Below are 22,739 nucleotides of genomic sequence, written 5' to 3'. Positions count from 1 at the left end.
GGGAGGGAGCTCAAAGGATATGAGATGAGACAGGAGATAGGAGGAAGAAAAGGGAATCATGATGTAGATGGTCTGAAACTTACCCTGGGGTTGCATCCTAATAAACCCATCCTAAGTTGAACATATTGCAAAACTAAATGCGTTTAATATACCTAACCTGCTGAACATGATAGCTTGGCCTAATCTACCTTAAACACGCTCAGAAAATAACATTAACCTACAACTGGGCAACATCATCTGCAACACAGCACACTGTGAAGTATCGGTTGTTGAGCTTTATGATTGTGTGACTGACTGGGAGCTGCAGCTCACTGCCACTGCCCAGAAACCAGAGAGAATATTCTACTGCATATTGCTATCCCAGGAAAAGTCCAAAATTCAAAATTTGAATATGGTTTCTGTTCAACATATTGCTTTTGCACCAGCATTAAGTCGAATAAATTGTAAGTTGAACCATTGTAAATTGAGGACCATCTGTAATGCCTTCATCAGATTGCTAAATCAAAATGTCCTTCAGGAAAACAAAGGAAAATGATACCAGACGGACACTCATACCTAGACAGAGAAATGAAGAGTACTGTTAATTATTAATATGTGAATAAGTATAAAAGACTTCTCTCTGGCCAGGTGCAGTGGCTCATACCTATAATCCCAACACTTTGGGAGGCTGAGGTGGGTGGATTGCTTGGGCTCAGGAGTTTGAGAGCAGCCTGGGCAACCTGGCAAAACCCTATCTCTACAAAAAATTCAAAAATTAGCTGGGTGTGGTGGCACGCACCTGTAGTCCCAGTTATTCGGGAGGCTGGGTGGAAGGATGGCTTGAACCTGGGAGGTGGAGGTTTCAGTGAGCTGAGATTGCACTACTGTGCTCCAGCCTGGGTGACAGAGCCAGATCCTTTCTCAAAAAAGGAAAAAGAAAAGACTTCTTTCCCTCACTTCTTAATCTCTTTAAGAAATAATTGTTTAAAGCAAAATGATAAAAATGTATCATGGAGTTTGTAACATGTAGGAGTAAAATGTATGTCAGTAACTGTACCAGGGACAGAAGAGGGCAAGTGAAAGTATACTGTTGTAGGTTTCTTATACATGAAGTAGTCTAATATTTTTTCAAGGTAGACTGCATTAAGTTAATAGAGCTTATTGTAATCTCAGAGGACCCAATAAAAAATTTTAAATGAAGCACAACTAAAATGTTAATAGAGGAAATAAAATAAAATAATAAAAAATAACACACAAAAAAAAGGCAGTAAAAAAGGATAAAAGGGACAAAACCCAGATATCATAAATGGAGAAAAAAATAAAAGAAGGTAGTCTTAATTCAATTGTATTACTAATTACATGAAGGCAGACATCTTCAGACTAGATAAAAGGGCAAAAGCCAGACACAAGCTATTTACAACACATATGCTTTAAATAAAAAGACACAAGTAAGTTAAACATATAAGAACTTAAGAAACATAAAACTAGTTGTAAGGAAGCAGAAACAGCTATATTAATATCAGACAAAGAGATTTTAAAGCAAAAGGTATCATTAGGGATAAAGGAGATATTTCATAATGATAGAAGAATGAACCCATTAAGAAGACATAATAATCCTAAACATGTATGCAACTCATAACAGAGTTTCAAAATACATGAAGCAAAAACTGACAGAAATAAAGGAAGAAATAAATGTACAATCACAACAGAAAATTTTTAAGATCCCTTTTTAGTAATTGATAGAACAAGTAGATAGGCATGATAAGAAGCCATTGGCAGGTTTTGGGCCAGGGCAAGCACAATCTTATTTGATTTATAAAGACCACTCTGTCTTCAAAGTGGAAAATGGATTGTACAGAAAACCAGGAAAAAGTTAAGAGGCTAATACAATAGACCAAGCAAGAATGTTACTGTCCTGAACTAAGGTGGCAGTGATGGCTCTGGGGAAAGTGGACAGATTTGAATATCCCCTGTTGAGATATCCACAACCAGCCAAATATAAGAGCCTTCTAGGCATATATTTGCTCAATCTTTGACTCTACTTCTCATGCAGTAAGTAAAGTTGGAATAAAGAACTAACTCTATTAGCCAGGTATGGGGATGTGTAGTCCCAGCTACTCAAGGCTGAGGCAGGAGAATCACTTGAGTCCAGGCGTTCGAGGCTGCAGTGAGGCATGATCGCGCCATGACACTCCAGCCTGGGTGACAGAGCAAGACCTTGCCTCCAAGAACAAACCAACCAACCAATCAACCAACCAACCAACCAACCAACCAACAAACTATAGTTACTCTGCAAACCCAAAGGCTAACATATTCCCAGTTACCCTAGGATAGTAAGTAAAAAGCAATCTAGTTTGAGGCAGATCTGGAGTGGAGTGGATACATTTGCTGATGATAAGATTGTCAAACCCTCATAGGAAAGAATTTATTCAATGTGAACACAGAGTCAAGATTATATTTGTAAGCTTGGTGCTTTCGAGAACATTTGAACTCTTGCTTGACCGGCTATTGGCGTATATATTTGTGGCAGAACGTTTCAGTGGGTACCCTTCCTGTAATTATTTGTGCTGAATCCAGCTGCCCATTTTGTCTTCATCGTGCTTTCAGGAAAGCAAGTGAGTGGGAAATGGACCCTCCAGTGTGGACAGCTGTGGACGTATTTGTTGGGTAGAGGTCCTTACTATTTCTGGTCATCAGCAGGTGCTCACAAAGGATTCCACTGTGCCTAAAATCCATTCCTGTTTACATAGGGAAAAAAAGCAGCCCTCCCAGACTGGGACCTGAATACAACCCTACTGTAATTTAACAGATATTTTCAAAACATTTTTCTGTAAATTGGGCTGTTATGTGTACTATGCTATGGTGATGAAATGGTGAAAAGCCAGAAAATTTCCCTGTTCTCATGTCTACTGTTGAATGAGAGGAAACAGACATTAAGTAGATCATCAGGTGAATAAGTGACAAGAATTGTGCTATGTGTGATGAGGGAAGGGTACTTGACAACATATAACACTACTGTGGGGATTGAGGGGGAAGAGTCCTTGAGGAAGTGACCTCTAATCAGAAGTTAGAGAAGAGAAGCTGGATGAGGATGGGAGGAAGAGCAATCCAAACAGAGAAAAGGCAAAGACCCACAGAGGGAAAAGGAGTAGGACATTTGAATGGTTTCAAGGAAGCCCATGAAGCTAGAGAGAAGAAACAGAGAGACAGAGAGAGAGAGAGTGAGAGAGAGAAAGGTTAAAGAGGCTGCAGAACTGGGTGGGGGCCAGATTACTAAGGGATTTTTTTCCTATGAGCAGTGGAGCAATGGGAATTCAATATAAGGCTTTATGCTTTAAGTAACACAGTGCAAGAAAGTCTCAAAGACTGATTTCTGGGAGCTTAGTTTATTGTTGCAGGACAGATTTTGAAATGCATTCATCCTGGGCTTTAAGATTCATGAAGAATCACCAGAGCACTGAAGTCCCAGGGTTACACTTGCTGAGGCTGAAGTCCAGGGGTGGGCTGTCATTGAAGCTTCAAGCTAGGAATGGTTTAGGGAAGGCCCAGACCTTGTATCTCGGAAGCAGAAGGAGCCACCTGGAAAATAGGCTGTACTGCCCATTAACAACAGCATCTCTTTCTTTGATCCAATTACTGAATTAGAAATGGGGGTGTTAAAGATGAATGGAAGTTTTTAACATTAATCACCATCTAATGATGGCAAAGCCTGGGAGATGTCAGATTTTATTCGATAAATTTATCCTAAAAGTTATATGTACACTGACAGTTGAGGAAATTAATGGTTTGACTTTATGGAGGACTGACAGGATAAACTGACTCTGACAGGCTAAATTAACACAAGGCTGTTACAGAATGTAAAATGCCAACTTCATATTTTGAATGTAATGCTTTAGAGGCTTTTAATACTGATTTCTAAGCCTTGCAGATATGTTTAAATAGATGAAAATTCAGGAGAGGACACTGTCTTGAAGAGACTACGCCACAGCAGAGTGATGAATAAATAATTTACAAGTGGCATCTTCAAGCATGCACATGTTTAAAATTCACAGATTTATTAATATAATCAAATATGGTAAAGCAAAATGAATCAATTTCAGGTTTGTGTTTGCAATTTTAGTGCATATGTAAATTCCTTGAGGGCAGAAATCTGTCTCATGCATCTCTGTATTCCCAGTACCTAGACAGTGAAGGCACACAGCTGCCACTCAACAAATGTTCGTTGCAAAACTGTGTGGCATATCAATCAGTATTAGTACTTGATACCAGGTAATTGGTAAACATTTATCATTTTCTAATTTATATAACATACAAATTATGTTTATGAACAAAAATGAATTGCAGGATTTCATGGAAAATATATTTTATTAAACTTCTTAATCTCTAGAATGATTTGGAAAAAGTGTTTTAATCAGAATGATGGAGTATCTTCCTGAGTCAACTACATTGAGCTAATTTAATTATTTTTATCAGTTTTTCTATATAAAAGAGATATATTATTTACATTTTTCCCTTTTTATTTTTTTCTAAATTATTTTCAGTGTGATCGATTCCTTTCTAAAGAGAAACTATCATAGCACAAATGTGATTCATTGATTGAGTTTATGTTCCTACCAAATTTTACTCTGTAATCGTTGCCATGCATTTCCTTTTGAGGCCGTTATTTCTTGGCCAATCCACCTGGCTTAAATTGGACAAGATAGGAACTTTGACAAAAGTAAGATTTTGACCACTATTTGGTCATAAATTTTACAATATGTGGCTTTAACTACTGTCAATTTTATTTTGTGTTGATTTTTCCTTCCAATAATTAATTATGTATTGAAGAAAATTCCATCGAAAAATTGTGAGAAATGTTGTGAAACGTAGAGATGTAGAAAGATCAGGCTTGGTGGGAGATGGGCATGGTTTGGATGAACAGGAGATAAGACAGGGAGATGGGAGAGAGAGACAGAGAAAGAGGTAAAGGGGCAGAAGACACGGAAATAATGCCTTCGTGAAATTAAGTCAAAAATATTTACCTTCATTAAAAGAAATGTTTATTATTAATGAGTTCTTGCTCTTGGCACCCTCAAATTTAATTTAGAATAAAGTTAAATGCACATTTTCACTAAGTACAGAATGACATTAATCTGCTAAGAAATTTTAGAAATGCTGAATTGCAACCTTCTTGCAAAATCTCATAATAGTTCTCTGTCTTGAATAAGGGACCTCTCTGAAGCTCATTTTCCAAACATAATACCTCAAGCACATTTCCGAGGTGAAAGATCCAGCCCTGAAATGCAGGAACCACTTCCTAAGCTTGGAGACACAGCCTGCGAGTGCTCATGCACCATTTTCTAATCTTATTCATTAAAATACTCGTTCCCTGAGAGACTGCTACGAAGCAGTACTTTTCCCATAGATTTTTGACCACAGACGCCTATGTATTAATAAAATGTTTATTTAAGTCACTTGTCCATTTTCAGAATGTATTATGTCTCTTTTTAATTAGCGTGTAAGTGTTCTTTATATTTGTGGATTTTAGTCTTTTGTTTATTACATGTGTTGCAAACATCTCTCAAGCTGTGATTCTCTTTTCACCCTCTTTATGGTATCCGTGGATGAATAGAATGTCTTAATTTTAATGTACTCAAATGTAGCCATTTTCTTTCATAGATTCTTGTTTAAAAAATACTTTCTAACCCTGAAGCTATATTCCTATAATATATTCTAAAAGCTTTATTGTTTTGCCTTTCACATTTAGGATTTTAATCTACGTAGAATCAATTTTGCATATATGTTATTTGGCAGAGGTCCAGTTTCATTTTTCTTCATAACCCAATTTTCCCAGGTCCATTTATTGAAAAGACCATCTTTTCTTTGCTGATTCTTACCAGTTTGTCATGCATGGTGTTCGTATTTAAGTCACACTTTTGTGTTCTTCATTCCTCTTGCATCTCAGACCTGTCATCTGTCCCTATCTTTCTGCCTGAGTAAATTTTTTATAATTTCTGTTGATGGAAAACAATGTTCGCTTTCGTTTGTCTAAAAATGTGTTTATCCCCACTATTCTAAGGTGGCAATTATTTTCTGTTAGGATATCATTCCAATGTATTTTGGCTTCCACTGTTGCTATTGAAAAAAAAACAACAACAGTGAGTCTAATTGTTGCTGCTTCTTTTTTTATTTTTTTCTTTTTTGAGACAGAGTCTCCTGTTGCCCAGGCTGGAGTGCAGTGGTGTAATCTCGGCTCACCGGAAGCTCCACCTCCCAGGTTCAGGCCATTCTCCTGCCTCAGCCTCCCGCGTAGCTGGGACGACAGGCATCTGCCACTATGCCCGGCTAATTTTTTGTATTTTTAGTAGAGACGGAGTGTCACTGTGTTAGCCAGGATGGTCTCGATCTCCTGACCTCGTGATCCACCCGCCTCGGCCACCGAAAGTGCTGGGATTACAGGCCTGAGCCACTGCGCCGGGCCCAATCCTTGCTTCTTTATAGATGACCTGTCCTGCCCCTTCCTCCTCGTACGGTGGCTGCTTTTTAAATATCTTCTCTTTGTTCCTGGGGATTCTTCAACAAAAAGTACATTTTTTTAAAGAGAAGTGGAGAGTTTTTATTCCCTCTTTCTTCCTCTTCTTTCTAGAGTGGAAAAGACAGCATATGTGCATATATGCTGGAGGAAAGGATCAGAGATGTTGAAGATATAGAAAAGAAGTTAATCATTGATGAAATGAGGTTCTTGAGGAAGAGGCAAAATATAGGGCCCAGAGCTCAGGTAGGAAGCAAAGATGCCGGCCGGGCACGGTGGCTCACGCCTGTAATCCCAGCACTTTGGGGAGGCCGAGGTGGGTGGATCACCCGAGGTCAGGAGTTTGAGACCAGCCTGGCCAATATGGCGAAACCCTGTCTCTACTAAAAATACAAAAATTAGCCAGGCGTGCTGGTGGGCGCCTGTAATCCCAGCTACTCCGGAGGCTGACGCAGGAGAATCACTTGAACCCGGGAGGTGGAGGGGGCAGTGAGCTGAGATTGGGCCATTGCACTCCAGCCTGGGTGACAAGAGAGAAACACCATCTCAAAAAGAAGAAGAGGAAAAAAGCAAAGATGCCTTTTGTATTCTTTGTATTCTTAATACTTGTTGCTGAGCAGTGAACAGAAAGTTATGGTGTTTTGCATGATGGATTCCAGCTTGTCTGTGAAGAAGAGGATGGATCTTTCATTATTTAATAACTGCATTAAGTGCCAGGAACACAGTTGTGAGAAAAGAAGCACATTCTTTGCCTTCATGAAGCTTATATTCCAAAGAGGGAAACTTACCCTGTATAAGCAAAAATAAATAAATTAATTAATTAAATTATCAATTGTGACAACGTGCTATGAAGGAAATATACAGTGTACTGTAATAAGGAACAGGATGACAGTATCTCTTTAAATAGGGTAGTTAAGGTTAATATCTCTGGATAGTGAGACCTAGAACTCAAGAAGCCAGGAATCTTGGAAGAACTTCCCATGAATAAGGAAGGGCAGGTACAAAAGCCTGAGCTGGGAAAGAACTTTGTACTTCTGGGCCTTTCAGAAGATCAGGGTGCTTAGGGTACAGTAAGCAAGAAAAAGAATGGGTAGGGCGAGGTTAAAGAGCTACCTGGAGAGAAAATCATGCCTGACTTTGTAGGCCATGATGAGAGGTTTCTGTCTGTGTCCAAGTTAAATGAATAATCATTAAAGGTTTTCTCAAGCACAAAAGTGATTTGATATGACTGTCCTTCCCCAAACTGCATCATTTCCTTACTGCCCTCATTCCACTCTGTCTCTGATAACCATAGTTATTAATCTAGTACATAAGCTTTCCTATACATACGCACACATATATATATACACACACACGTATATACACACATGTACACACATGTTTGTATATATTTGCTGCACTTTGATTTTTTTTTCATTCAATAGTACCTCATGGAAACTTCTCTATGTCAATTAGCATAGGTTATCATTCTTTCATTTTTAGCATATTATTTCATTTTTAGTATATGTGCTGCTGAAGCTAGCACACTCAATCTTTTTCTTGATGACTTCCATATATTGGGCATTCCACTTATGTTGTGATTATTGCTTCTAGTTTTGGCCGCTAAAAACAATGCTGGCACAGACAATCCTGTATGTATATCCTTACATATTCATGCTGATATTTCTGAAAGATATGTTCTCAGGAGCAGAATTGCTTGATCAACTTATGTACATATTTTTTACATTAAGATGTTTCCAGATTCTTTTTAAAAGTTCTTATTTGTTGAGATTGGTACCAAAAATATATGTGAGTATCCTTCCCCCATATCCCTCTATGTTGCTTTATCTTTTTCCTTTGTGATGAATGCAAGTATATGTATATACAGAGGCATATATACATACATATGTGTGCATATATATAAAGTTTAGTACTTTATAGTGAGTTAGCTTTTTTTTTTTTTTAACTAATCAAAAGAGCAGATCCACAGACAGTAGTAATATGAGATTTGGGTCAGAGGGGAGTCTAAAGGATTTTGCTGCCATTTAGGGAGTATCTCTTAAATAACATTTAGTTTCAACACCTAAAAAGTGGGTAGGAACTTGAATGAATAGTTGCTTCATAATGTCAATAAAGAATTGATGGCAGTAAAAGTACCTGCTAGATATGTGCTATTCAATACAGTAACCATTAGTCACATATGGCTGTTTAAATCTTAATTTTAATTGAAATTCAGTAAAATTAAAAATTCAATTCCTCAGTTACGCTAGCTTCATTTCAAATGTTCAGTGGACACATACACTTAGTGGTCACCATATTAAGCAGCACAGATGATTTCCATCATTGCAGAACGTTCTAGTGAAATGTGTTGTGCAATAAAGAACTATGAAATCATGTTACAGTGATACAACTATATATATATGTACATATAGCGTGTGTGTGTGTGTATATATATACACATACACATACTTTCAGTTCTGGGATACATGTGCAGAACATGCAGGTTTGTTACATAAGTGTACACGTGCCATGGTGACTTGCTACACTCATTAACCCATCATCTACGTTAGGTATTTGTCCTAACACTATTCCTCCCCTAGCCCTCCACCACCTGAAAGGCTCCAGTGTGTAATGTTCTCCTCCCTGTGTCCACGTGTTCTCATTGTCCAACTCCCACTTATGAGTGAGAACATGCAGTATTTGGTTTTCTGTTCCTGTGTTAGTTTGCTGAGAATGATGGTTTCCAGCTTCATCCATGTCCCTGCAAAGGACATGAACTCATTCTTTTTTATGGCTGCATAGTATTCCATGGTGTATATATGCCACATTTTCTTTATCCAGTCTATCATTGATGGGCATTTGGGTTGGTTCCAAGTCTTTGCTACTGTGAACAGTGACTCAATAAACATACATGTGCATGTGTCTTTATAGTAGAATGATTTATAATCCTTTGGGTATATAACCAGTTGGGATTGCTAGATCAAATGGTATTTCTAGTTCTAGATCCTCGAGGAATCACCACACTGTCTTCCACAATGGTTGAACTAATTTACACTCCCACCAACAGTGTAAAAGCATTGCTATTTCTCCACATCCTCTCCAGCATCTGTTGTTTCCTGACTTTTTAATGATTGCCATTCTAACCGGTATGAGATGGTATCTCATTGTGGTTTTGATTTGCATTTCTCTAATGATCAGTGATGATGAGCTTTTTTCATGTGTTTGTTGGCCGCATATGTCTTCTTTGCACACTTTTTGATGGGGTTGTTTTTTCTTGTATATTTGTGGAAGTTTTTTGTAGATTCTGGATATTAGCCCTTTGTCAGATGGATATAAGGCAAAAACATGCTTCCATTTTGCAGGTTTCCTGTTCACTCAGATGATAGTTTCTTTTGCTGTGCAGAAGCTCTTTAGTTTAATTAGATCCCATTTGTCAATTTTGGCTTTTGTTGCCATTGCTTTTGGTGTTTTAGTCATGAAGTCTTTGCCTATGCCAATGTCCTGAGTAGTATTGCCTAGGTTTTCTTCTAGGGTTTTTATGGTTTTGGGTCTTACATTTAAGTCTTTAATCCATCTTGAGTTAATTTTTGTATAAGGTGTAAGGAAGGGGTCCGGTTTCAGTTTTCCACATATGGCTAGCCAGTTTTCCCAACACCATTTATTGAATAGAGAATCCTTTCCCATTGCTGGTTTTTGTCAGGTTTGTCAAAGATCATATGGTTGTAGATGTATGGCATTATTTCTGAGGCCTCTATTCTGTTCCATTAGTCTATATATCTGTTTTGGTACCAGTACCATGCTGTTTTGGTTACTATAGCCTCATAGTGTAGTTTGAAGTCAGGTAGTGTGATGCCTCCAACTTTGTTCTTTTTGCCTAGAATTGTCTTGGCTATACAGGCTCTTTTTTGGTTCCATATGAAATTTAAAGCAGTTTTTTTCTAACTCTGTCAAGAAAGTAAATGGTAGCTTGATGGGGATAGCATCAAATCTATCAATTACTTTGGGCAGTATGGCCATTTTCATGATATTTATTCTTCCTATCCATGAGCATGGAATGTTTTTCCATTTGTTTGGGTCCTCTCTTATTTCCTTGAGCAGTGGTTTGTAGCTCTCTTTGAAGAGGTCCTTCACATCCCTTGTAAATTGTATTCCTAAGTATTTTATTCTCTTTATAGCAATTGTGAATGGGAGTTCACACATGATTTGGTTCTTTTTTTTGTCTGTTATTGGTGTGTAGGAATGCTTGTGATTTTTGCACATTGATTTTGTATCCCGAGACTTTGCTGAAGTTGCTTATCAACTTGAGGAGATTTTGGGCTGAGATAATGGGGTTTTGTAAATATGCAATCATGTCATCTGCAAAAAGACAATTTGACTTCCTCTCTTCCTATGTGAATAGCCTTTATTTCTTTCTCTTGCCTGATTGCCCCGGCCAGAACTTCTAATACTAGGTTGAATACGAGTGGTGAGAGAGGGCATCCTTGTCTTGTGCTGGTTTTCAAAGGGAATGCTTCCAGCTTTTGCCCATTCAGTATGATATTGGCTGTGGGTCTGTCATAAATAGCTCTTATTATTTTGAGATATGTTCCATTAATACCTAGTTTATTGAGTTTTTAGCATGAAGGGCTGTTGAATTTTGTTGAAGGCCTTTTCTGCATCTATTGAGATAATCATGTGGTTTTTGTCATTGTTTCTCTTTATGTGATGGATTACATTTATTGATTTACATATGTTGAAGCAGCCTTGCATCCCAGAGGTGAAGCTGACTTGATCGCGGTGGATAAGCTTTTTGACGTGCTGCTGGATTCAGTTTGCCAGTATTTTATTGAGAATATTTGCATCCATGTTCATCATGGATATTGGCCTGAAATTTTCTCTTTTTGTTGTGTCTCTGCCAGATTTTGTTATCAGGATGATGCTGGCTTCATAAAATGAGTTAGGGAGGAATCCCTCTTTTTCTATTGTTTGGAATAGTTTCAGAAGGAATGATACCAGCTCCTCTTTGTACCTCTGGTAGAATTCAGCTGTGAATCTGTCTGGTCCTGGGTTTTTTTGGTTGGTAGGCTATTAATTACTGCCTCAATTTCAGAATTTGTTACTGGTCTATTTAGGGATTCAGCTTCTTCCTGATATAGTCTTGGGAGGGTGTATGTGTCCAGGAATTTATCCATTTCTTCTAGATTTTCTAGTTTATTTATGTAGAGGTGTTTATAGTATTCTCTGATGGTAGTTTGTATTTCTGTGGGATCGGTGGTGATATACATCCCCTTTATCATTTTTTATTGTGTCTATTTGATTTCTTCTCTCTTTTCTTCTTTATTAGTCTGGCTAGTGGTCTGTCTATTTTGTTAATCTTTTCAAAAAAACCAGCTCCTGGATTCATTGATTTTTTAAATCAATGAATTTTAAAAATCTAGCTCCTTCAGTTCTGCACTGATCTTAGTTATTTCTTATCTTCTGCTAGCTTTTGAATTTGTTTGTTCTTGCTTCTCTAGTTCTTTTAATTGTGATGTTAGGATGCCAATTTTATATCTTTCCTGCTTTCTTCTGTGGGCATTTAGTGCTATAAATTTCCCTCTAAACACTGCTTTAGCTGTGTCCCACAGATTCTGGTATGTTGTGTCTATGTTCTCATTGTTTCAAAGAACTTATTTATTTCTGCCTTCATTTTGTTATTTATCCAGTAGTCATTCAGGAGCAGGTTGTTTAGTTTTCATGTAGTTGTGCAGTTTTGAATGAGTTTCTTAATCCTGAGTTCTAATTTGATTGCACTGTGGTCTGAGAGACTGTTTATTATGATTTCCGCTCTTTTGTGTTTGCTGAGGAGTGTTTTACTTCCAATTATGTGGTCAATTTTAGAATAAGTGTGATGTGGTGCTGAGAAGAATGTATATTCTGTTGATTTGGAGTGGAGAGTTCTGTAGATGTCTATTAGGTCCACTTGGTCCAGAGCTAAGTTCAAGTCCTGAATACCCTTGTTAATTTTCTGTCTTGTTGATCTGTCTAATATTAACACAGGGGTGTTAAAGGCTCCCACAATATTGTGTGGGAGTCTAAGTCTCTTTGTAGGTCTCTAAGAACTTGCTTTATGAATCTGGGTGCTCCTGTATTGGGTACATATATATTCAAGATAGGTAGCTCTTCTTGTTGCATTGATCTCTTTGCCATTGTGTAATGCCCTTTTTTTGTCTTTTTTAATCTTTGTTGGTTTAAAGTCTGTTTTATCAGACACTAGGATTTCAACCCCTGCTTTCCATTTGCTTGGTAAATATTCTTTCATCCCTTTATTTTGAGCCTACTGTGTCTTTGCATGTGAGATGGATCTCCTGAATATACCACACCAATGGGTCTTGACTCTTTATCTGTTGGGAGCCAAAAAGGCCAAAGGGATCGTGACCAACTCAGTATTCCACTGGAGGCTATATGATCAAACAGCAAACTGTTTATCATGAATGCAGGATGTGGGCAAACTTACACTGTGCCTGCCACCAGAAGGTTTGCTGAGGGTGGTCAGTCCCTGGCAGTGGACTCCTTGAGGTTATCTACTGGGATATCTAGAGCCTATTGTTCGAGGAATACCATCTTGCAAGCCTACTCTGGCCTGGGCAGCTGACCTCTTCTTCCACCTCTCTTCTCACTATCTCTTTTACCAATAAATTCGAAGGGCTGTGGAAAGTCTGGGCCCTTGTCCACTAGAGGCAAGGTGCCCCCTGACCCCTTCTTCCAGATATAGTCTTTTGTCTTTGTCTTTATTCCCACATTCACCCCCCTTTGTTCAGTCTCCCAGGGTCCATGCAGGTAACATTTATCCAATTTGTCAGTCTGTGTCTTTTAATTGGGGCATTTAGCCCATTTACATTTAAGGTTAATATTGTTATATGTGAATTTGATCCTGTCATTATGATGCTAGCTAGTTATTTTGCCCATTAGTTGATGCAGTTTCTTCATAGTGTCAATAGTCTTTACATTTTGGTATGTTTTTGCAGTGATTGGTACTGGTTTTTCCTTTCCATATTTAGTGCTTCCTTCAGGAACTGTTGTAAGGCCATCCTGGTGGTGACAAAATCTCTCAGCAGTTGCTTGTCTGTAAAGGATTTTATTTCTCCTTCACTTATGAAGCTTAGTTTGGCTGGATATGAAATTCTGGTTTGAAAATTATTTTCTTTAAGAATGTTGAATATTGGCCCCTACTCTCTTCTGGCTTGTAGGGTTTCTTCAGAGAGCTCCGCTGCTAGTTTGATGGGCTCCCCTTTGTGGGTAACCCATCCTTTCTCTCTGGCTGCCCTTGACGTTTTTTCCTTCATTTCAACCTTGGTGAATCTGACAATTATGTCTTTGGGCTGCTCTTCTCAAGGAGTATTTTTGTGGTGTTCTCTGTATTTCCTAAATTTGAATGTTGGCCTGTCTTGCTAGGTTGGGGAAATTCTCCTGGATAATATCCTGAAGAGTGTTTTCCAACTTGGTTCCTTTCTCCCTGTCACTTTCAGGTACACCAATGAAACATGGGTTCGGTCTCTTCATATTGTCCATATTTCTTGGAGGCTTTGTTTGTTCTTTTTCATTCTTTTTTCTCTAATCTTGTTTTCATGCTTTATTTCATTGAATTGATCTTCAATCTCTGATATCCTTTCTTCCACTTGATCGATTTGGCTATTGATACTTGTGTGCGCTTCACGAAGTTCTCACGCTGTGGTTTTCAGCTCCATCAGGTCATTTATGTTCTTCTCTAAACAGGTTATTCTAGTTAGCAATTCCTGTAACCATTTATCAAGGTTCTTAGTTTCCTTGCATTGGATTAGAACAGTATCCTTTAGCTCAGAGAAGTTTGTTATTACCCACCTTCCGAAGCCTACTTCTGTCAATTTGTCAAACTCATTCTCCATCCAGTTTTATTCCCTTGCTGGTGAGGAGTTGTGATCCTTTGGAAGAGAAGAGGCATTCTGGTTTTTGAAATTTTCAGCCTTTTAATGCTGGTTTTTCCTCATCTTTGTGGATTTATCTAGCTTTGGTCTTTGATGTCGGTGACTTTTGAATGGGGTTTTGGTGTGGACGTCCTTTTTGTTGATGTTGATGCTATTCCTTTCTGTTTGTTAGTTTTCCTTCTAACAGTCAGGCCTCTCAGCTGCTGGTCTGCTGGAGTTTGCTGGAGGTCCACTCCAGACCCTGTTTGCCTGGGTATCACCAGCGGAGGCTGCAGAACAGCAAAGACTGCTGCCTGTTCCTTCCTCTGGAAGCTTTGTCCCGGTGGGGCACCTGCCATGTGCCAGCAGAGTTCTTTTGTATGAGGTGTTTGTCAACCCCTGCTGGGAAGTGTCTCCTATGTCAGGAGGCATGGGGGTCAGCAACTCACTTAGCAGATCTTGAGCACTGTGCTTGGAGATCCGCTGTTCTCTTCAGAGCTGGCAGGCAGGAATGCTTAAGTATGCTGAAGCTTTGCCCACAACCACCCCTTCCCCCAGATGCTCTGTCCCAGAAAGTTGGGAGCTTTATCTATAAGCCCCTGACTGGGGCTGCTGCCTTTCTTTCAGAGATGCCCTGCTGGGACAGCGAGTTAGCTTTTTCACTGATTTGCTTACTCTTTGGTCTTTCTCTTCTATGAATTGTTTCTTCCTTCATTTTATTAACACATTATTTGCCTCCTTGTCATTTTGAAAGATCTCTCTACATGATAAGGTGTCAACTGATCTCTACATTGTAAATAAAGATTTTTCCAAGTTTTTAGTTTTGGTGATATTATGATATCTTTCACTGTAGTAAAATATTATTTTTATATAGTCAAACACAGTTGTTTCTAGCTTCTAGATTTTAGTCTGAGTTAAGAAGTCTTCTCTCAATCCATAAATTTTACATGAAGTATTTTTTATGTATTTACTTTGAAAGACCATTATTAATTTTTTAAAAGCATTTGTTATTAAATCACTTGTAAATTTTTTTAAAGAGATGCAGTCTCACTATGTTCTCCAGGCTAGAGTGTAGTGTAGTGGCTATTGATTGTCACAGTGCACTGCAGCCTGAAACTCCTGGGTGCCAATGATCCTCCTGCCTCAGCCTCCTGAGTAGCTGGGATTACAGGAGTGCACCACCACATCTGGCTTTGTTTTGTGTGTGTGTGTGTGTTTTGCTATTTTTAATACTTTTTTTTCCTGATCAGTAATTAGTTGTGCCAATAATTAGTTATTAATTAATACCCCTTTCCCTCTTACTGGATACATCATCTTTGTCATATGCTACATTTCCAAATATGCTGACATCCATTTCTGGATTCTTTATTGTGTTATGCTCATTTTTTTCCATCATGTTGCATTGATCTATTCGTATATTGATTTGATTTTGTCTCTACATTCTAAAATATCTTGTTCTGTTTTAAAGCATGTTCACATATCTACTGAGGCAAGTGCCCCCTTGGTACTGTTGTTATTCATACTCTTCATGACTATTCTTGGGCATTTTTCTTTCCATTCAAACTTGAAACCTCCTTCTTTTCTACTCCCAGCCCACCTCCCATCAAATAAAGGACACAATCCAACCAAACCAAAAAAGCCCACAAATAGCCCTCAAAACAAACAAAAAGAACCTGTTTGCATTCTAATTGAAATATTAGATTTATAAATTGATTTGGGAAAAAAAATGGCATTTTTAAAAACATCAATTTTCTTATCTTAGAACATGGCATATTTTCACTTTTATTTAGATCTTATTTTGTATTCTTCAATAAGCTTTTATAGTTTTAATCATCTAAGTCCTGGGCCTTTTTTAAAATTTATTTTAAAATGTTTAATGGTTTTTGTCATCCTGGTGAAATTATTCTCTTCCCTGTTTCCATTTCCAGGAGCTTATTGCTATGATTGAGACAATTTTGGAATATTTATGTTATTAGGCACTTTAACAAATGGTACTATGAACTCTGCTAAACTTTTCTTAAAGTTGCTTAGGAATGTGTTTAGAGCAAGCTGTGTTTGCCTGTGGAGGTGAGAGAATAATGGGTATGATGTTTGTTCAGTCCTGATTATACTGTGTACTGTCCTAAGCGATTATTTTGAGAAGTTTAAAACCCCAAGATGACTGGTGTGCTCCTGACCCAGGTCTGCTGGTTCCCCCATCTGTGCAGTCCCAGTAACAGGCTGAGCGCTTGACTTGTGCTTGTAAGGCTGGGCCTGCAAGGGGATGGTTCCACTTCCCAAGAGTCTTAGACGTCCTCACACCTACTGATGCTTCATTTGCAGCCGCACACTGGCTGGTGAAGGTTTGAGGGTGAGGAACCTTGTGCCTCCATTGCAGGATGTCACTGCTGCTGCTGCGGATCCTAGCGCCTCACTCTGTCACCAGGTTGGAGTGCAGTGGTGCCATGACAGCTCACTGCAACTTCGACCTCCCAGGCTCAACCAAACCTCCTGTCTCAGCCTCCCGAGTAGCTGGAAATACAGGCATGTGTCACCATGCCTGGCTAGTTTTAAAAAGAATTATTTTTGGTAGAGACGGTCTATTAGTCTGTTTTCATTCTGCTGAAAAAGACATACCTGAGATTGGGTAATTTATAAAGGAAAAGAGATTTAATGGACTCACAGTTTCAAGTGGTGGGGGAGGCCTCACAATCATAATGGAAGGCAAAAGACATGCCTTACATGGCAGCAGACAAGAGAGAAATGAGAGGGAAGTGAAAGTGGCAACCCCTCATAAAACTGTCAGATCTCATGAGACTTATTCACTACCACGAGAACAGTATGGGGAAAACTGCCCCCACGATGCAATTATCTCCCACTGGGTCCCTCCTACAACATGTGGGAATTACGGGAGCTACAATTCAAGATGAGATTTGGGTGGGGACACAGAGCCAAACCGTATCAGACCGTTTTCCCTATATTGCACAGGCTGGTGTCCAACTCCTGGGCTCAGGTGATTCTCCCGCCTTGGCCTTCCAAAGCGTAGGAATTACAGGCGTGAGCCACCCTTCAGTAACCTTGATTGCATTACCCACGTGTTGGTAGTCTCTGTTAATCTGTGCTTGCTTTAACCACTTGTCAGTACATGGCTGCACTAGATCACATAAGTTTTTCTTAAATACTGAGTTTTTTCATTACCTAGTCCTTTTTATCCCATTTAGTATTTTAAATCTTAAGTTACACATTGTGCAATTTTAACATTGCTACTTCTGCTTTCTCTTTGCTTCTGCCTGGCATCTCTACACCTGAGACTTTATTTTCAACCATTCCTTATAAATTGCTAAATATTTGTTGCCTATAATTTTATCCACTTTGTAATCAAATCTCATCATGTGTCTCCTAAATGAAATTTGAATCTGTTCACCTCTCTCCGTCTGCACCATTGCCACCCTAGCCTAATCTATCATCAGCACTTACTTAGACTACTGCAATGCAGCAGCCTCTTAACCGGCCCACTCTGTCCTTTTGGCCCCCACCTCTGCCACCAAATATCTCCTCCACAACGCAGAAAGAATGGCCACTTCAAAATGCAAACTTGATCACATTTTGACTCCTACCTTCTCTCCCCCAAGTCCTCACATTTTCAATGACTCCTCGCTGTATGAAACTCCTCCTCACGGCCCTGCCTGCCTCAGGCCCTGTTCACCTCCACAGCTCACTCTTACCCTCTGCTCCGGACACATTAACCTCCCTTAGGCTCTTGTCTGGCCCTGTCCACTCCCACCCAGGGCATTTGCACGGCTCATTCGTTCTGCCTGGAAAGCTCTTCCCTCCCCTCTGAGTAAATCCCTCCTCAGACATTGTGCCTTCAGGGAAGTCTGTGCAGACCCTCTAGTCAGAGCCCATCCTGGCCTGGGGCCCTCTCCCTGTAGCACATCACACAGCTGCCAAGTTCCAAATTTGGTATGAGTGTTAGAGGTCTGTCTTCCCCACTGGACTCTGCATCCTCCCAGGAGGACAGGGAGCATATGGGCTTCTGCTCACCCTTTGTCCCCTGCTGGTAGCATATTGCCCAGTAGAGGGTAGGTATTCCAAAACGATGTGTTGAGCAGGTACATGAATGATTAGCAGTCGCAGTAAACTTTTAATAACGCACATGGGATAGCTGAGAATCCTGGAACAATGACCACCTATCCATAGCTAGCTGGGGCTTCCCTCCTACACCAACTTACCTGCCTTTCCTAAACCAGGCAGCTGCAGGGGTGCTCAACAGGTGGGTGTATTCGAGCCTCGGGCTCTGGGGATCCTGAGGAGGAGAACCAGTGCAGGGGTTCCTCTTTCATGAGTTAGTCGAGAGCCTGGAGAGTAGCACCGGAGAGCCCCAAGATCGGGATCAGGATCAGGAATAGGTGGTTTCTGGAAAGAGCCTGACACACAGAATTCCATGCGTCACAGGCTCTGTGTGGGTGTGCCTGGACTGGCTGGCCACCAATACGTAGAGCAGGAGCTGAAAGGGTGGCAGAATCCTACCTGTTCGGGGCCTGGGTGTGAGGGGGGCCCTTCAGCCAGAGTGCCTTCCACGTCATGCCTCGTCAGGGGCCTTGGAGCCCTCTGTGGGCTGCACCATGACCCACAGAGACGAGAACACTTCTCTTACTGTACCATTTCAGAAATGCCACCATTGGAGAATTTCAACAACTTCAGTGAGCCCCAGTGAGCTGATAGAGAAAAAGAATTCATCCGAGAGACCCAGTAGCCAAAAAGAGCGTATTGATAAGCACAAAGACAGCCCATGCCCAGCAAACAGAGCTGAAGAAGGGGGACAGGACAATGTGAAGAAAAGCAACAATGAAAGTGTCAAGGAGGATTAAAGTGTAGCACTTTGTGGAGCTAATAGATAATGTTTTCCCCAATAAACAGTGGAGTAGATGCATTAAATGAGAGAGCAATCAATCTTGGGATAGAAACTAATGTCTAAGGTCACATAGAAGAAATATTTCACATCACAGAGCAAAAATATAAAGAAGTGGGAACCCTTTGGGAAAAAGAGAGTTAGAGAATTGACCCAGAAAATCTAGTGTCTTGGTAACAAAAGGAGATAAATAGATAGGAAAATGTAACGAACAAATACAGCTGAATTCTGCTACTATAGGTTAAGTTGACTCCAAAAAGTCAATTGTAAAAACTGTGAGGTGTGCATTACTGTGCGGTCAAGCAGTGTCCTGGGTGGACCTGTATGGCTTGCCAGCCTGGAATCTCTGGATGTCCAGCTGTGTGATCCAAAGTCATCCTGGGCCAGCTGTGGTTTGTACTCCCTGCTGACAGCTATGTGCCCCAGCTTAAATATCAACAGAGACATATCTGGGTGCTGTGGTTGGCTGGGGCCTCTAGATCAACAGAAGCATCTCAGAAATCATCCAGTTAGTTGGTGCTCATTTCATCAATCTGATGTGAGATTGGACCAGAGGAAAAATGATCCCACGTTCCAAGGCAAGGTTGCCTGCAGTTTTACTACCCGGCTGCCATGTCATCATCTACTCCATGCCTCTCCTCCTTTCTACCACATAGAGCATAAGCATTTTAGACCACTCCTGTTTGTGATGGGAGCTGGACAGATGACAGCAGCAATATGGATCTGCATTTTCATGGGTTTGTGCCATAATAAAAGAAGCATCCCTTGGCTGAAGAAAAATGTGCAGATTGAAAGCACTTACCAAGTTTCAAGCAAGGTCAGAGAAAAATGCCACTGATATAGGATAGTTTTGTAAAGCTCCTGAACTATATGATTTGAACAAAAGCTAACAAGCTCCTAAGCAAAAGTAATAAATAAATAACAAAAGAAAAATAATCAGATGGGCATTTGCAACACAAGAAGCTAGAAGATGTTAAATAATATCAACATTATGTAAAGTCAAAAGGACTAGGCTGGGCAAAGTAGCTCACACCTGTAATCCCAGCATTTTGGGAGGCCGAGGCAGGTGGATCACCTGAGGTCAGGAGTTCGAGACCAGCCTGACCAATGTGGTGAACTCTCCGTCTCTACTAAAAATACAAAAATTAGCTGGGTATGGTGGCGAGCGCCTGTAATCCCAGCTACTCAGGATGCTGAGGCAGGAGAATTGCTTGAAACCAGGAGGTGGAGGTTGCAGTGAGCCGAGATCGCGCCACTGCACTCCAGCCTGGGTGTCAGAGGGAGACCCTGTCTCAAAAAATAAAAAATAAGAACAATAAAGAAGACTAAAACTCAGAAATTATATTTGTAGCACAACAGCATTCTTTTTTCAGGGTTAAAGAAAGCTATTTTAAAGGGAGTAAAATTTAGATGTATCATCCACATATCACCTAATAAAAATACTCAAGAAAGGTTTTTAGCCTAAAACAAATGAGTAAGAAGAAACCTTAGGATAGAGGATGATGAAAAGAAGGGAAACAGTGGTTAGCCGCAGAAACTGTCAATTAGATTAAAAGTGGATTAAAAAAAGAAGCCTGACTTCTGTTCCACATAATATGGTAGATTAGATCTCTTGAAATCTTGTTATAAAACACCTGGAAATAGTGGATAAAATCTTTAAAACACCCTTTTAAATATGGTCTAAGTAGCAACAAAGTACAGGAACTCCTTCAATGGCTGGAATGAAATGAGTTCATAAATCCAGAACCAAGTGGACCCTGAAACCATCAGCTCCTCTGGGAGTTTCTGCCAAACCCTAAAGGCCTAGAGCTTCTTGTCTCCCCACATGCAGGGGAGGCAGGAGACCAAGCCCCTAGGTCTATGCAAGATGCAGAATGTGAGCAGAGATCCCTCATAAAATCCTGACCACAGAAGCCCAATGAAAGGGTAAACTGGAAAAATTCCACAGCTCAAAGGCAGAGAGGAGAGAAAAAACTCTGTCTCAGCGTTGACGCTGCGTAGAGGAAGAATACAAAGCTCCTTTGAGAACCGGGGACTCGAGGCTGACCAGCAAGTGGTTTCCTGCTTCAAATGCACACTCTTGGCATGGTTGAAAAAACTGCACAGTAAAAACTTCAAGCGGACTCATAGCACCAGGCGTTTGACAAAAGCAAACAGAAATACTTTAAGGAGAAACGCACCCTCAACAACTCCTCAGAGAATTCCCCCAGATTAAATTCCAATGAAGATAAATTTACAGTAGAAATACAAGCAAACAAGGCTCTGTGAGCCAAGTCAGCAGAAGCAATCCATAATGGAATCAAACCTAGACAATAAATATGTTGGAATTGCTGGAAATTTACCTGGATAACTCTCACAGATACAGCACAAAATAAAAAGAACAAGTTACGGAACATATGCAGTTTGATAGTCTATTTAAAGTTAAAGTAAAAAATGAGGAAAACTAAACTATACAACAAACATGTTTAATACGTTTGAAAACATAAGGAATATTTAAAAAATTAAAAATAAAACCCACATAAATAGAAGCTATTGAACAATTAAGAAAACATCAGGTCTAACTAGGTTTATAGATTAAAACTAGATTACAAAAATATGTATGAATAGATCATTTTCAATCTTATACACATGCTTTATGATAAAAGAAAAAGAGGGAATCTCCCCCACCAATTCATTCTAAGAGACTAGCACAACTTTGCTAATGAAAACTAGACAAGGACAAAGTGAGAAAGGAAAATTACAGTCCAATCTCTCTCCTGAACATAGATGCAATAATCTTTAGAAAAATATTAGCAAAGCAAACTCAGTCGTGTATGAAAAAGTAATCCATCTTGATCAAGTGAAGTTTATTCTGGAAATGCAAGGGTAATTTTACATTATAAAGCCTATTACTGCTCTTCATCATATTAACAAAATAAAAAAAAGTGATTATTCCAGTAGATAGTTGGTAACTGTTAAGTACAGAGTGTCACTCATAGCCTCTGCTATATGTATTTGTTAAGTAAAATTAATAGTCACAGAACAAATATTCAATAAAAATAATTTATAATTTTTTAAAAAACAAAACTTTAATAACTAGGACTATTATATAGAGTATCTATCAGAAATTTGTTTTCCATTTGACATTATTTAGTAAAACTGAGGACATATTTATCCTAACATCCAGAAATTCTACTCTCACATATATAATTCAGTATATATGTCAGGAGTATGTACGAGAATGCTCAAAGCAGCATTCTTGAAAACAAAAAGCTGGAAACAATTCAGGTGCTTAACAAATGAATTAATAAAGACATTTTGGTTCAGTCATACAACAAAATATTACATAGCAGTAAAAAATAAGTAAGCCATGTGTATCTGGACAACCGTCATAGACATAACACAAATGGATAGAAAAGTGTTGTGGACTGAATCGTGTTTCCCAAAACTTTACAGGAAATTTTAACCTCCAATACCTCAGAAGGTGACTGTATTTGGA

This window comes from Papio anubis, chromosome 4, assembly GCF_008728515.1.
Source record: "Papio anubis isolate 15944 chromosome 4, Panubis1.0, whole genome shotgun sequence".
In the NCBI taxonomy this organism is placed as follows: domain Eukaryota; kingdom Metazoa; phylum Chordata; class Mammalia; order Primates; family Cercopithecidae; genus Papio; species Papio anubis.
The sequence above is the reverse complement of the archived record's forward strand: the minus strand, read 5'-3'. Positions refer to the sequence as shown.